This window comes from Hyperolius riggenbachi, chromosome 4 (assembly GCF_040937935.1).
Source record: "Hyperolius riggenbachi isolate aHypRig1 chromosome 4, aHypRig1.pri, whole genome shotgun sequence".
NCBI classification, from domain to species: domain Eukaryota; kingdom Metazoa; phylum Chordata; class Amphibia; order Anura; family Hyperoliidae; genus Hyperolius; species Hyperolius riggenbachi.
In genome coordinates, this window is record NC_090649.1 from 65,959,578 (window position 1) to 65,972,804 (window position 13,227).

The window sequence follows — 13,227 nt, forward strand, 5'->3', positions numbered from 1 at the left end:
CTACTTACTCTTACTGTACTAGGAGTCTAGGACACTCAGTCACTGTCCATAGGCTACTAGCTCCTGCGTGCGTGCACTCACTGTCTGAGTGTACACACACCACCCACACTCTATTTCCTTCTGATCGCTGATTGATTATTGTAATTAGTTAGTTCTACTTACTGTTACTACTTACTCTTACTGTACTAGGAGTCTAGGACACTCAGTCACTGTGTTCATAGGCTACTAGCTCCTGCGTGCGTGCACTCACTGTCTGAGTGTACACACACTAAATTTACTTGTGATTACTACTGATTATTGTAACTGCTAGTTGTACTTCCTGACTGTTACTACTTACTTACTGTACTAGGGGACACTCACTCAGTCACCTCACCAACCAACCCACTCCATTAAAGTACCCCACTTTTCACCCGCCCTTTTAAAAAACTTTTGTCTATACGCCCAAAACATTGAAGATGTCTGGAAGTGGCAGCCAGCGCGGTTTGGGCAAGGGCAAGGGCAGCAAGGGAATCAGGAGGAGAGGGAGCAGCATTGTGGCAAGCCGCGGCCGCGGGCGCGCCACCATGCACAGTTCCGCAGCAGCAGCGTCAGTGGCTAACATTCCTCCCATAGCCACTGGCCGTGGACGCCTTGGGCGCCGCCCAGCAGGAGCATCTGCAACTCACGCTGCAGAGACACAGCAGCAGCAGCGTGTAGCACCTGCTCCCATTTTCCTCCAGCCGGGTCGGAAACGTCCCATTGAGGAAAAGGATGCAGACACTGTGGTGCAACTCATGACGGAGGATGAGCAGCCCGCCATCAGCTCTGCATCCGAGGCCTCCACCCTCACCACCACCACCACCACCACCACCACCACCCCTGTTCGCAGCAGCCGCCCAGCAGGGCCTGGGGAGGAGGCCAGTTCACCGTCAGTTGGCGACCTGTCATTCAGCAGTCTTATGACCCCAGGCATCATGAGTCAATTGTCTGCTGTTGTTGGCGATTTTGAGGAGGAGATGCTGATGGGCACTTTGGGGGATGAGGGATTGGACAGCAAGACTGTGGCGACAGTCAAGCAGCCCATCCATGCATCAGGAGAGGAGTTTGGGGGGTCCTCATCCCAGCAGGACATGTTTCAGGAGGGGGAGGATGATGATGACCCGGTGACAGACAGAGACTGGGTGCCACCACCTCCAGGGGATGTCGTCCTCAGCAGCTCTGAGGAGGAGGAGGAGGATGCTCTTGTGGGCCTTGCAAGGAGGCGCATCATTGCAAGCATTGGCAGCAGCAGTAGGCAGGTCCCACAGCCTGCTGGTGTCTCAGGCTCAGCAGCAGCAGCAGCAGCAGCATCTGCCAGTACCACCACCAGCCGCACCCAAGCCCCCCCGCCAACCACCACAGGGAAACAGGCAGCAGCGCTTCCATGCCGTAGGGGGATGTTTAAGTCACCAATCTGGCGATATTTCACCATGCCCACTGTGTACAGCAAGTACGCCACTTGCAACCACTGTCAGCGGAAGTTGAGCAGAGGTGCAGACCCCTTAAAGTTCTGCACCAGCTCGCTCATCAACCACCTTGCGGCTAAACATTTCCACCAGCATGAGGAGTTCCAGAGGCTGAAGGCATCTGGTGCTGGCAGTGGCACCACACCCATCACTGCACAGCCTTCAGCAGCAGCAGCAGCAACAGCAGCCACCCGCCCTCCTGCTCCTCCAGCAGCACCAGCAGGAGTGCGGAAACGCACTGCTCCTCCCCCCTCTGCAACTCCTGCCGCCGACACTGAGGCCTGTTCTGGCAGCCAGTCCTCAGTGGCCTCCTCTGCTGTGTCTGCTGATTCCCGTGTCAGCAAAAGGCCACGCCAGAGCCTTTTGAGCGAGTCCTTCCAGGGGGTGGTTAGGGCTCTGCCTCCCAGCAGCCGTCGCGTGCGGCAGCTGAATGGCTTGCTGGCACGGGCCATGTGCTCCCAACTCCTGCCGTACACGCTCGTGCAGGAGGGGAGCGACATTCGTGCGCTGCTTGCTTGCGCAGCCCCAGACTGGCAGCTCCCCAGCAGACACTTTTTCTCCCGCTTTGTGATGGCCAATGTGGAGCGAGGGCTGGAGCACGCGGTTGGTGAAAGGGTCCACGTCACCATGGACTCCTGGAGCAGCCGCTTCGGGACAGGCCGCTACCTGTCCTTCACTGTCCACTGGGTCAGCTTGGTGGAAGGGGGTGAGGATGGGAGAGCAGCAGCGGGCACAGCAGCAGCAGCAACACAGTGGGTGGTGCCACCCCGCAGGGTCAGGGGAACTGCAGCAGGTTCCTCCGATCCTCTGCCATCCTCCGGCACACCTGGCCAAACCCCCCGCCTCAGCAGCAGCGTGAAGGCCCGCCACTGCCAAGCGCTGCTGCACTTGGTCAGCCTTGGGAAGACCAAGCTGACGGCAACCCATGTGTTGGCCAAACTCCAGGAGCAGGAGAGGATTTGGCTGACCCCCAGAGGCCTCAGAGTCGGAGAGGTGGTGGCCGACAATGGGGCCAATCTGGTTGCCGCAATAGACAGGGGAAACCTGACCCACATCCCCTGTCTTGCCCACGTGCTGAACCTGGTGGTGCAGAAGTTCCTGCGCACCTACCAGGGAATGGGCGAACTGCTGGAAACGGCAAGGAACGTTGTGCGTCACTTCCGGCGCTCGGCTGCAGCCTGTGCGAGCCTGGAAGACGTGCAAAAGGAGCTGGATCTGCCACGCCATCGGCTGATCCTTGACGTTCCGACTCGCTGGAACTCCACCTTGGCGATGTTGGAGCGTCTAGTTGAACAGAAGCGCGCTGTCAAACAGTACCTTGCCCTGGCCACTGTTTCCGCCGCTCAGAGAAGGGACAAGACCAGCAACATCCCGTCCATCGTCCCCGATGATGACTGGAGGCACATGCAGCAGGTGTGCTTTGTGCTGGCTCCCTTCCTGCAGGCCACAAACATGGTGAGCAGGGACCATGCTATGGTCTGCGAGTGGGTGCCCCTGGTTTCTCTGCTGAACAGGGCCCTCGATGCTTTGGTGGAACAGGGAGCGGCAGCCTTGGACCAGCAGGAGCGGCAACCAGCTGCGCAGTCCACCTCTGAGGGGGAGGAGGAGGAGGACTTGGTGGAGGTCCCTGACCTGGCTGCTGATGAGGGGGATCAGCACAGCGCAGCTGAGTTGGTGCGGGGGTGGAGAGAGGATGAGGCGGCAGAGGAGGAGGATGAGGACAGCACTGACGTCGATGTGCCAGCAGACGTGGCCCGCCTCTTCCCAATGGCAGCGCACATGCTGACGTGCCTGCGCAGGGACCCCAGGGTGATCCAGATGAAGCAGAGGGAGGACATCTGGATCAGCATGATGTTGGACCCACGCCTCAAGGGGAAGTTGAGCCAGTTCCTGCCGCCTGCAGGAGGAGACCCAGCGCAACAAATAAGGAGCTTGCAGCAGGCCCTTGTTGAGCGCTTGGAGGAAGCCTTCCCCCAGCCTTCCACCCCCACTGTCCAGCAGCCAGCACAGAGGCAGCAGCAGGTGCCTGCATCCAGCAGCAGCAAGCGCCCCACAGACCTGCTGTCTCTCAGCCACGAGCTCTACAGGACTGTAGAGGCTCCGGCAGCAGTGACTAGAGAGGAGATGCATGCAGCAGCATCCTCCTCCGGTCACAGCCAGCGCCTGACCCGCATGGTGGCTGACTACATGGGGTCGTACAGCGGGCTTGACAGCGATGCCCCTGTTGATCCCATGGAGTATTGGGTCAAGCGCATGGAGATCTTGAGCGAGCTGGCGCAGTACGCCCTGGAAGTGCTGTCCTGCCCCCCTTCCAGCGTGCTGTCCGAGCGCTGCTTCAGTGCAGCTGGTGGCGTGGTCACCGAGAAACGCTCACGTCTGTCTCACAAGTCTGTGGACAGACTGACGTTTCTCAAGATGAACCAGGCGTGGGTGGAAGGCGAGTTCCTGGCCCCTGTTGTCGGCGAGAGGGGGACATGAACTGGCTGCCGGAACCATCGTTAATGTGCCTTACCACCCTTTACCACCTCCTGGCTCCTGCTCACTAAGCCAGCCTGGTTCACTTTGACTATTACGTCGCCTGCAGCCACACATTTTACACCTACAGTGGGCTGCTGTGTACTGCCCTTCTGCTGTCTGTCTGTGTTTCCCACTGCCAGGGTACACAGAATTACCTTCTTCTGCTGCCACTCTGCCACCAGCTATTACGTCAAACAATAGCTATATTGGTTGTAAAACCAAAAACCAAAAAACCATAAAAAAAAAAAAGGTTTAATTTTTCTGAGGTGCCCGGGTTGAAAACTGTGTTGTCCCAGTTGTGTATTGGACACAATGTGGGCTGCACGACCGCTGTCTGGGACCTCCTGTTGTGTTTATTTACAGCCCTGGTATCACCGCTAGGTACCAGGGCTATTATGTCACGCTGCCTACCTGCTGCCACACTCACACTGCTCCTCCATACCTCCTCCTGCTGCTGCTGCTGCTGTCTGTCTGTGTTTCCCACTGCCAGGGTACACAGAATTACCTTCTTCTGCTGCCACTCTGCCACCAGCTATTACGTCAAACAATAGCTATATTGGTTGCAAAACCAAAACCAAACAAACCATAAAAAAAAAAAAAAGGTTTAATTTTTCTGAGGTGCCCGGGTTGAAAACTGTGTTGTCCCAGTTGTGTATTGGACACAATGTGGGCTGCACGACCGCTGTCTGGGACCTCCTGTTGTGTTTATTTACAGCCCTGGTATCACCGCTAGGTACCAGGGCTATTATGTCACGCTGCCTACCTGCTGCCACACTCACACTGCTCCTCCATACCTCCTCCTGCTGCTGCTGCTGCTGTCTGTCTGTGTTTCCCACTGCCAGGGTACACAGAATTACCTTCTTCTGCTGCCACTCTGCCACCAGCTATTACGTCAAACAATAGCTATATTGGTTGCAAAACCAAAACCAAACAAACCATAAAAAAAAAAAAAGGTTTAATTTTTCTGAGGTGCCCAGGTTGAAAACTGTGTTGTCCCAGTTGTGTATTGGACACAATGTGGGCTGCACTACCGCTGTCTGGGACCTCCTGTTGTGTTTATTTACAGCCCTGGTATCACCGCTAGGTACCAGGGCTATTATGTCACGCTGCCTACCTGCTGCCACACTCACACTGCTCCTCCATACCTCCTCCTGCTGCTGCTGCTGCTGCTGTCTGTCTGTGTTTCCCACTGCCAGGGTACACAGATGATTTACCTTCTGCTGCCACTCTGCCACCAGCTATTACGTCAAACAATAGCTGCTCGCCTACTCCTCCATTCCTCCTCCTGCTGCTGCTGTCTGTCTGTGTTTCCCACTGCCAGGGTACACAGAATTACCTTCTTCTGCTGCCACTCTGCCACCAGCTATTACGTCAAACAATAGCTATATTGGTTGCAAAACCAAAACCAAACAAACCATTAAAAAAAAAAAAAAGTTTTAATTTTTCTGAGGTGCCCGGGTTGAAAACTGTGTTGTCCCAGTTGTGTATTGGACACAATGTGGGCTGCACGACCGCTGTCTGGGACCTCCTGTTGTGTTTATTTACAGCCCTGGTATCACCGCTAGGTACCAGGGCTATTATGTCACGCTGCCTACCTGCTGCCACACTCACACTACTCCTCCATACCTCCTCCTGCTGCTGCTGCTGCTGTCTGTCTGTGTTTCCCACTGCCAGGGTACACTACACAGATGATTTACCTTCTGCTGCCACTCTGCCACCAGCTATTACGTCAAACAATAGCTGCTCACATTACTCCTCCATTCCTCCTGCTGCTGTTGCTGTCTGTCTGTGTTTCCCACTGCCAGGGTACACAGAATTACCTTCTTCTGCTGCCACTCTGCCACCAGCTATTACGTCAAACAATAGCTATATTGGTTGCAAAACCAAAACCAAACAATCCATTAAAAAAAAAAAAAGGTTTAATTTTTCTGAGGTGCCCGGGTTGAAAACTGTGTTGTCACAGTTGTGTATTGGACACAATGTGGGCTGCACGACCGCTGTCTGGGACCTCCTGTTGTGTTTATTTACAGCCCTGGTATCACCGCTAGGTACCAGGGCTATTATGTCACGCTGCCTACCTGCTGCCACACTCACACTACTCCTCCATACCTCCTCCTGCTGCTGCTGCTGCTGTCTGTCTGTGTTTCCCACTGCCAGGGTACACTACACAGATGATTTACCTTCTGCTGCCACTCTGCCACCAGCTATTACGTCAAACAATAGCTGCTCACATTACTCCTCCATTCCTCCTGCTGCTGTTGCTGTCTGTCTGTGTTTCCCACTGCCAGGGTACACAGAATTACCTTCTGCTGCCACTCTGCCACCAGCTATTACGTCAAACAATAGCTATATTGGTTGCAAAACCAAAACCAAACAAACCATAAAAAAAAAAAAAAGGTTTAATTTTTCTGAGGTGCCCGGGTTGAAAACTGTGTTGTCCCAGTTGTGTATTGGACACAATGTGGGCTGCACGACCGCTGTCTGGGACCTCCTGTTGTGTTTATTTACAGCCCTGGTATCACCGCTAGGTACCAGGGCTATTATGTCACGCTGCCTACCTGCTGCCACACTCACACTACTCCTCCATACCTCCTCCTGCTGCTGCTGCTGCTGTCTGTCTGTGTTTCCCACTGCCAGGGTACACTACACAGATGATTTACCTTCTGCTGCCACTCTGCCACCAGCTATTACGTCAAACAATAGCTGCTCACATTACTCCTCCATTCCTCCTGCTGCTGTTGCTGTCTGTCTGTGTTTCCCACTGCCAGGGTACACAGAATTACCTTCTGCTGCCACTCTGCCACCAGCTATTACGTCAAACAATAGCTATATTGGTTGCAAAACCAAAACCAAACAAACCATTAAAAAAAAAAAAAAGTTTTAATTTTTCTGAGGTGCCCGGGTTGAAAACTGTGTTGTCCCAGTTGTGTATTGGACACAATGTGGGCTGCACGACCGCTGTCTGGGACCTCCTGTTGTGTTTATTTACAGCCCTGGTATCACCGCTAGGTACCAGGGCTATTATGTCACGGCGAGCTGCCTGCCTCATTGACTACCTGCTGCCACACACTCATCCTCCTCCTCCTGCTGCTGAATTTACCTCCTGCTGTCTTTGTGTTTCCACTGCCAGGGAGCACATACAATGGCGCTTCCAACATGCGTGCGCCCACCAGCTATTTGTTACGCTCAAAAATAGCTGCATTTCTTTAAAAAAAAAATTGAAAAGAGAAATACGTGAAGAAGAAGAAGACGATATTGAAAAAGAAGGAGAAGGAGAAGATGAAGATGAAGAAGAAGATGAAGAAGAAGATGAAGAAGATGATGAAGAAGAAGATGAAAAAGAAGAAGAAGATGAAGAAGATGAAGAAGATGAAGAAGAAGAAGATGAAGAAGAAGAAGATGAAGAAGAAGAAGATGAAGAAGATGATGAAGAAGATGAAGAAGAAGAAGAAGAAGAAGAAGAAGATGAAGAAGAAGAAGAAGAAGAAGATGAAGAAGAAGAAGAAGATGAAGAAGAAGAAGAAGATGAAGAAGATGAAGATGAAGAAGAAGAAGAAGATGAAGATGAAGAAGAAGATGATGAAGAAGAAGAAGAAGATGATGAAGAAGAAGAAGATGATGAAGAAGAAGAAGAAGAAGATGATGAAGAAGAAGAAGAAGAAGAAGAAGAAGAAGACAATATAGAAGAAGAAGAAGAAGATATAGAAGAAGAAGATCTAGAAGAAGAAGAAGAAAGATAAAGAAGAAGAAGAACAAGTATATACAGTAACACTACTGAACAAAATTAAGGACACAACTTCTCTTTCCACATTTTTTTTTAAAGGAACATCCCCACATAATCACTTGCTGTTGTTACTTGGAAAAAAAGATGTTTCTTGCATCATTCACCCTCAAAACAAGTGTTGGAAGCTATTTAAGGCCAATTCGAATAGTCAGCTCGAATAGTGAGCTCGAATACCGACTCGAATAGTGAGCTCGAAGTCCGAGGTCGAATCGAATAGTAAAAATTATTCGACTCGAATATTCGACTGACCTCGAATAATTTACTATTCGAATTCGACCTAACTCGAATTTTGAAAAGGGGTATTTGAGCATCACTAGTGGCACTGGCACTGAATGTACTTATGATCCAGATGGATGCAATTGAAAATAAGGACAGTGATTACTTTATACCTCCTCGTGTTACTATTAGGGGGAGGAGTTGTGGAATAGGCAGAGTTGTTTTGCTACGATGGGGTGGAATAATTTGCATATTTGGGACCTCAGTTCTCTATCAGGTCCGTATGAGGGCCTCTGCATCCTGATTGGCTAGGTGTACCTGATTGTGATTGGCTGACATATGGAATTGTGCCTATATATATTCATTGATTTTACTTTGTAGCTTGATGCACATACTGAACAGCTTGAGAAAGGTTTGAGGACCGAAACAGCGGGGCTGTCGCTGGCAGCATACATCATGCTATTTTAATCAATAAAAGAGCTTAAGAATACTGGACGGTGCTGACTCAATTGCTGTAGATACATTGGAGTATCCTGTGCAGAGATACTGAGGGTCATAGCACGTCTTCTATCCTCTCCTGGGTGCATGCTTCAGACTGAAGAATACAAAGTTTTGTAGACAGTCCCTACTCAGTGTGCAGGGGGAGGTGGCCCAGTTTTTCTACTTACGCCCCTGCAATTGATACCTCTCTGATCAGATATGATCAGAGAGGATCAGGGCTGCTATTGGGGGGGGGGAGGGGGGGAGGGGGGAGGAACTATGGTATGAGGCCCAAGGAGGGTCTGGGGCCCAAACAGTGGCAGTGCCACTTGAGCCTCTGCTGGCAATTATTCTACTGTGGCATAACAGGAGTTGTGTGGTTGTCCCCTCTCTTCCACTGCTGCGTGATAGGTTGGTGGTCAGGACATACATCTCTGCAGCTGGGAGGGTGTTATGGGCGACAGGCAAGCTGCTTTGACTTTACCCCGCATACCGTGGCTCCGCCCCCACACAATCTGCCTATCCCTTCCCGCCTGCTACTATGATCTACCTATCAGTTTGTGATTTGGCGTGAGGGGGGGGGGGGGGGGCCTGTAGGTTTGCCATTATTATGGGGCCCAGAAAATTCTAATGGCAGCCCTAGAGAGAAATCTATCTGATGGTCGATCTGGCCATACATTGAGCGATGTGTGGCCACATTTACACTGTAATGAGCTGCCCAGCTGACAATACTATTATATATAACAGTGAAATTTGTTTTTAAAATGTCTCTTAGGTCATGCGAGTTTTTCCTAACTTGGGTCATGGAAGTTTTTATAAATTCAGGTTGCTGTATACAACTTTTTTCAAACTTGGGGCACACATGTTTTTTGTTTTTTTCAAACGTATGCAAGTTTCTTTATCTACAATTTGGTCATATTTTTTTTTTTCAAACTTAGGTCAAAGCTTTTCTTTCTACATTCGGATCATACAAGTTTTTTTCAAGCTTGGGTCATGCAAGTTTTTAGAAGCATGATGTGTCTGTTGCTGCTCTCAGTGTAGGTGGGAGGAACATCCTGGGTTCAATGCTTTACTAGCACTGTATATATACATAGGAAGTAAATTATCCATGTTTTTCCCAGGACTGGCTGATGACCAGGCTCGCACCTTGAACGGTAAGTCAGCATTACAGTCCATTTATGTAACAACAAATGGCAGTATCACCCAGGGACGACCTTATAATCCTCCATGCCTCCTTTGCTGTCTGTATCAGCAGAAATCTGTTTATGGCACTCATTTTTCTTGTTATGCATGTTGGGCATCTCTATGTGCTCAATGCATAGTAACAGATTTCCACAGTAAGAACCCTTTAGAAAGGATGCTACTTCATACCTCCTGCAGTTGCAAGTTTATATTCATAAGGCTCAGTTCACACTAGGGGGCAGGTTGCAATAAACTGCGTAAAGTTGCAATGCGCAGGGAGCGCACAGCAGCGCTACCGCTATACAACCGCCAGTGGAGCACAGCCCATTGACCCATTATTTCTGTGGGCATTACTGCGTTAATGTGTGCACTGCTATGGTAATGCACGTTACCATAACAAAGCGTGTGTTACAGTGGTAACGCCCATGGTGTTTTTCTGAGCTTAAAAACTATATTTTCTTTACATTTTTAAGACCGATATTCTACAAGGTCTTTTTGAATATTTTTTCTCTACTTGTTCCCACTATTCCCCTTAACATAGTTACCATTTTTTGTGATAACATGTATGGGGGCTTTGCTATTAACCAGCCGGGCGTTACGGACGAGCTCAGCTCGTCAGGTAACGCCGCGCTGGATTGCTCAGGCCCTGGTGGGCCGATTTGCATATTTTTTTTTTCAAACATGCAGCTAGCACTTTGCTAGCTGCGTGTTTGTTCCGATCACTGCGAAAGAGGGCCCCCCCCCCCGCAGACTCCTTGCGCAGCTTGGCCAATCACCGCCAGGCTGCGCTATGGGGTGGATCGGGACTCCCCCTGACGTCGATGACATCAGTCCGATCGTCGCCATAGCGACGGAGGAAGCCCATACAGGAAATCCCGTTCAGAATGGGATTTCCTGTTGGGTATGATCGCCGGCGGCGATCGGAGGGCTGGGTGGGATAGCGAAGGGAGGGGGGAACCATGTAGCTAGCGCTAGGCTAGCTATATGTTAAAAAAAAAATAGCTAAAAAAAAAAACTCCCGTGGCCGTGCGCCACATATAATCAACGCTAGGGAGGTTAACCACTAGAGTTGGCACAAATTATGTGAAAATAACATGAAATTACGGTTTCTAATTACTGTTCAGAAATGTTTTTTTGTTTTGTTTTGTTTTTTATGAACAGTTTCTCTATTTATTCTTCATTCATAATAACTTCAAAGGTTGCGGACAAAGCGTATGGATACAAGTTCAGAGTTCCAATTCACATAAAAATTGAATTTCAAATCCATACACTTTGTCCGCAACCTTTGAAGAATAAATACAGAATGAAGAATAAATACAGAAACTGTTCATTAAAAAAAAAACATTTCTGGAGAATTGATTTGTTGTAGTTTGTAGAGGTGGAACAGAACTACTTATTTACTGTCATTATAGTGTTCTGATTACTGTTACTAACAAAATGACTTACGATTTTCCAGAAATTTCACATGATGATTTTGCATCATTATTGTGAATTACAATGCAAAATTATGATTATATGAAATTTTTGCTCACCACTAACACACAACTTACTCAATGATAGTATGTTATTGCTTTCTGGTGGAACAGTACAAAATATCGTTTAGAAACTTATAGTAGTATATTACGTAAAAATATGTTTTTGGATCCTGATCTGGTTAAATCATAAAAACAAAAACAAAAACAAAACAGTACTTAAACATTGTTTATGTAAAATCAGTTTTAAATCAAAATAATTACAATCATCATTGTGAATATACTACAAACGTTATTGTAAGTTTCCGTCTATAATTACAGAGAAAAGCGTTTTACCAATACAACATTTCATATACATTATTTAATGATTTGAATTTGTAAAACATTTATTGTAAATAAAATATTAAAATATAATTTTTTTTAAACAATATTTTAGATTAATGTTTACACCAGGTACCCTTTTTTTTCCTGATGTCCTTTTTGCATGTACGCCCTGCCCCCACTCCAAAATAACAGACACATTGCTAGTCTTTAGGCCAGTGAAGTGCCTATACAGAAGTCAGTCCCAAACTGTTGCCAAAGGGCTAGTATCCGGTTTCCAGTTGGGAATGTGTACGTAGCTTCAAATCTGACCACGCTGGCCACATGCTTGATTCAGGTGTGTGCTGTGGTTCAGCCACTGATGAAGCCAAAAAGGTCAGCAGAACAGCCAGGCAGTTGTTGCAAAAAAAAGCATAAGCCAGGCACTGTCAATGTTACTACTTTATTTCCTCCAATCATGCAGTCACGGCATTTGCATGCAATCCTGGTGAGACTCAGACTGGTATAGGAAGTGGGGTGCAAGGGGGAAGCAGGACACACAAATGAGCAGGCAACATATAATGAAACACAATGGGGTGATGTAATGATTGGTGTCAGCAAGCACAGATTCTGATTATTGGTGATCTGCAGTATCACCAATAATGCAGATACTATACCTGATTATATGGTGATCTGCAGAATCACCTATAATGCAAGTATAGCGCGACACAGTACAATCGCAAGCAAGAGGGTGCTTGGTACAATCGAGTATCTCTATAGGGCACTGAGATACAACCTCCAGGCAAGCTGAAACAGCAGACAACAATAATATACAGCGTAAATACAAGTTTGTGGAAATATTCACCACACAGTAATTCCTCAGAGGTGTGGTTACCTCTGAATGGGAACCCTGTGTGTGAGATCCTCCAAAGGACGGAGTGGAGGAGTCTCGGCCTCTAGCAGCAAGGGTTTGCTAGTGGCGGTCGTCTCAAAGAGGCAAGCCTCTGATAGAACCCTACAGTGGGAGACATTCCACTGAAGGGAGAAAGGTCAGACAAAATGAGGTTCGGCAACAGATCAGGTGGCAGCAGTACAGAAACGTGAGACAAGAGAATAGTCGGAAACCAAGCCAATAGTCGATAACGGTACGGGCTGGCGAAGTACAGAATCAGGAAGCAGAAGAGTAGTCAAAACAGGCACAGAATCATACACGATAAATCAAACAGTATAATATGTGTATATATTGGCGATAAACCAATATATAACACAATACCAGAGACAAGGCTGACTAGGTCTGAGTGCTGACACAGGGTATCGCAAACACAGACGAAGTGTGACTGAAAAGCACTTCCTTATATACTACCTGGGAGAAAGTCTCCACCCCAGGCAGCAACCAATCAGAGCAGGCTAAAATGTTAGCCGATCTCAATAACGGAAAAGCAAGATTGTCTATTGGGTAATTGGTCAATGTACCCTCAAGGATAAGGGGTGGGGCCAAACCTCATAACATTGGATCAGTAAATTTGTGTACACATAATAAGGTCATAAGGCCACCATAATTGTACCAATAAAAATTCAATTTATTAATTCCAATTAGACAAAATCCCCTCAATACAAAACCCTCAATACAACATATCCCCTAATCATTAAAACTAAAGAACAATGCAATGCAATTTAGCCATAACACATGGGGCAATTTTCTGCAGATGTAAAGATAGCTTATCTCTGGCCAGAGAATATTATGATCATATCATCCATCCGCCCGCGCATGCATCCAACAACCACACTGCCA